Below are 4,107 nucleotides of genomic sequence, written 5' to 3'. Positions count from 1 at the left end.
AAAACAGATAATGAAATGTGAGTTAGTCAATCTTGAAAACCTAAAAGCTGGTTTAAAATGCTTTGTTCGACCATAAACAGCGGTCATTCAAATTACATGAAGAAAGCGAAATTGGAAACACATTTTGAGGACAAATGTAATGAATTAGAAAATGTACCACCTAGTCAATAGACGATATGTATGGGTGAACGTTATAAACGTGTTATGTTTTTCCGAAAATTAAATCTAGAGTTGCAAAGCATCTCAATGAGAGAACGATAGAAACGAATTAAGATATTATTTTTAAAATTTATAGCGAATCTCATGTGCGTATTAGAGAAGTCTAGAGAAATAGTAAAATGTACAATTTCTAATTATTGACTATCCAAAAAATAATTGTGAAAATAATAAATATATAAAACAGGCTACTTTTTAAACACACTAAATTTAAATGATTTTATAAGATTAGTGCAATATAGACAATAGAATAAAGAGGATAAAGTAGATATAGTTTTAGTAATATTAATTTATGATCGTGACCCTGATAATGACTCTCAAGGAGAGTCGATATATAGAATATAATAAAGAATATTAAATGTTGATTTATTTAACAAAAATGTACATATAGCCAGATTAAACATTATATAAAAACCATTATTTAAAAAAATTTTTAACTATATTGATTGTTTTCAAATTATATTTTGCAATTTATAGAAAACTAAACGAGAAAAGTATCTACTTTTTAATGTGTTAAAATATTTTTTGTTGTTATTGTTAATAGATTTATTATAGATCTATATATTTCTATATTTTCAATTCTGTTTATAAAATTCATATATTTAATTTAATATAGCATGTGTACAATTTAGATTTAAAAAATATACGAATATAGATAGTTGTGAGTAGTAGAATCAGGTCAAACGCTTTAGGAAAAGAGTTTAATAAAAAATTATAAAAAAATACTGAATTTTATTTAATCAATAATGTCTCAAATATAATAAAAAGTTAAGAAAAAAATGCTTTGAAAAAGTTACTTCAATTTCCTGAAAGCCACAAAAAAATCTCAGCTCGTTGCCCTGTCATTTGGCTTTGCAAGTTTGAGTTTTATCTTCACAATGAAGGTGGTTCACATATCTGGTACATGAAAGGCACATCTCCAAAACATTTTCATTTAAATTTTATTAAATTTCTTTTATTTACAAGTCTCTTTGTTGTTTTGTCACTTGAAAGGAGGCGCCGGGTACTCGCATATCCTCACTTTGCCAAATTTAAAAGGATTCGGCGTTGGGTTCAAAATTTAAAACAATATAATTTAATATATTGTGTATTGTATATTTTTATATATTGTCTTCTTTTGTCACCTGTCCAAGGAAAAAGTATTAAAAAAGTACTTTAAACGGTTTTTGAATTTTGAAATTTTTTTATTTAATTTTATTGGATTTTCGTTCCTTTTTTTACCCAGAGTTTTCATCCTAACTTTTAAAGCAGCTTTTACGCGCGCCCTCCTGAATTAAGGTGATGCCTTTGAATTCTGTATTTTGCATATGCGATTAGGGTTCTTTTAATGGGAGTATATACGCCCTTAGGCTGTTTTTGACAAATATTGACATTTTAATAAATATTTGTGAATTAGTGCTGAGATGTGAGTTAATACCTCAATGCATATATATTTAAAGCAGATTTATATAATTTGATTTGCTTTTAAGTGCTAAACTGATTTTGAATGAATTTCTGTGAAGTGAATACGTTTTTACACAAAGAGTTGATTAAAAAAATACGTATCTTATGTTCTACGAGTATGTTTTCGAACATTCTTTTATATTGAAAAAATTTATAAAATAAATAATTGCTTTGTTTTTGCTTTAAAAATATTTGTACTTTATACTTTTTACAAATATATCAGATAAGAATTTTATGCGAAATAAATCTTCAATTTTTTATTGCTGTTAGTTGATACATTTTATATCGTTTAATTTTTTGGTACTGTTTGCTTACACTTTTTAACAAATTTAATATATGTTTGGTGTTATTAGATGTCTCTTTGACTTCTGTCTATTTCGTTGTATAACTGCCTGTATCAATAAAATGAAGGACTTGACTACGTAGTTAATAATGAAAAAGGCAATTCATATCCAGAAACGATTTCAAAATATTATTCAATATATAATGCTGAATATATTTTATTTATTTGCATTATTTTATAAGAATTTCATTGTACTTCAATTGATGAATCTATCTTAATAATATCTTATTCAAAAATTATTGCTTCAAGTAAGTCTGATTGATTAATAACTTTCTATAAAATAATTAATTTAAAATAAATTACTTAAATGAGATCACAGATTGCATTGTTAATAATATGGAATAGAAAGTAACTCCATTGACCACTGTTATCAATTATTTTAAAGATGGCCGTCAAAAAAAAAAAGAAAAATTCTACACTCGCCTACAAAATGGAGCACTCATTATTTTCATACAGCTTACTAGCATGCATATACATATGTATATAATTCATATATAGTTTACATAATTCACCCTTTCACCTTTCCTTATATTGAACTTCTTTCTTATGAATTCTATAGAAGTTGTGGACATGAGAAAGAAGAATAAACAGTGTGCGCTTCTTCTGCAAAAGTCTGGTTCTAGTTCGAAGCAGGACTAACTTCTAAAGCAAACAGGTATTGAGCTCTTTTACATTGCTCTTATCTAGCTTACCTTCTCACCTCTGATAATATAATACGAATAATTATGAGACTGCGAAAATATATTATGGAATATATAAAAATTACCAGTGAAAGAAAAATTAAAATCAATACCGGACAGCGTCAATATATGCGACGCAAACTAAAAACAAAACATACTATAATAGAACATTCTGATACAAAAAAACTTATACAAATGTAATTAGAAGTTCTAGGATATTGGTTTCACAAATCAATCAATTAGTTAAACATGTTTAGCTGTTTTATAAATAAACCAAATGTCCTTTTATAAACAATTCATATATAAATATTATAGGATGCACTATAAACGATGAAGTAAATATAATATTCTGAAATAAATATAACTAAATCTGTAAATTATTTCTTATTTTTGATATAATTTTAAGCAAAGAACAGAAAGCTATGTACCTCATATATGTATTTATATATAATATTTTTGCATTAAGACTATTTATATATATATATATAAAAGTATTATTGATATAAATAATATTAATAATGTATTTTAAAAGTAGTTATTTTAAATTTCGTTAAATTATTTGAATTTCTGATGACGAATTTATTCTAAAATATTTTTCATAGAGGACAATAACCATAAGGACAATAACCGCTCGTGGCACTTACAAAATACTTAAATACTACTAAAAAACTATTTTCTTACTGCATTTTAAGTCCGCATACCAGCAATTTCCTTGAGAAACAAAACAATTTCCTATGCAAACAATACGGAAATTGCTTAAAGCGAGACGTTTCGTAGGTGGTTTAGGGTAAACGGTCAATAGAGTTTGAGACTTAAATCTGTTCAGATAAATCAGTTAAGTTGCAAGTAACAAGAATTTTGAAATAAAAATACAAGCCAGTCTAGAATAAAGCGGAAGTAAGGAAATTCAAATCAGTATCGACCTTTCAGTAAGACAGAAAAAATATAGAAAAATTTCCATAAGAAGACAAACTAACAGGCTGCGTTTGATTTTTGTCGTTGGTTGGTTGTCCTTTTTGCAGAAGCCTATTTAAATATTTATTTTAGCAAATATTTGCATTGATATTTGCATATTTATATGGTATATAAAATTATTTTTACGTTAAGGATAAAAAGGATTTTAGTCGCATATTTCTTTTAACGATTGAATTTCAATTTAATGGTGTGGAAAATTTTTAAAAGCTAGGTAGAGCATCACATACGAATCCACAAAGTGGGAGTATGTAATTGTGTAAAATATCAAAAAAAAAAACATTTTTATTTTTAGCAACTTTTTAATAATAATTTCTTAATATTAAACTCAAATTATTGTAAAAAATTATAATTCAGAAATAAATTTATTTAAAGTCAAACGTGACGAACAAACTATTTTAAATAGAAAAAGGGAGAACTGCAATGAACAACAAAACAAAAATTTTATTTATA

Source organism: Teleopsis dalmanni, chromosome 2, assembly GCF_002237135.1.
Source record: "Teleopsis dalmanni isolate 2A chromosome 2, ASM223713v2, whole genome shotgun sequence".
In the NCBI taxonomy this organism is placed as follows: domain Eukaryota; kingdom Metazoa; phylum Arthropoda; class Insecta; order Diptera; family Diopsidae; genus Teleopsis; species Teleopsis dalmanni.
The sequence above is the reverse complement of the archived record's forward strand: the minus strand, read 5'-3'. Positions refer to the sequence as shown.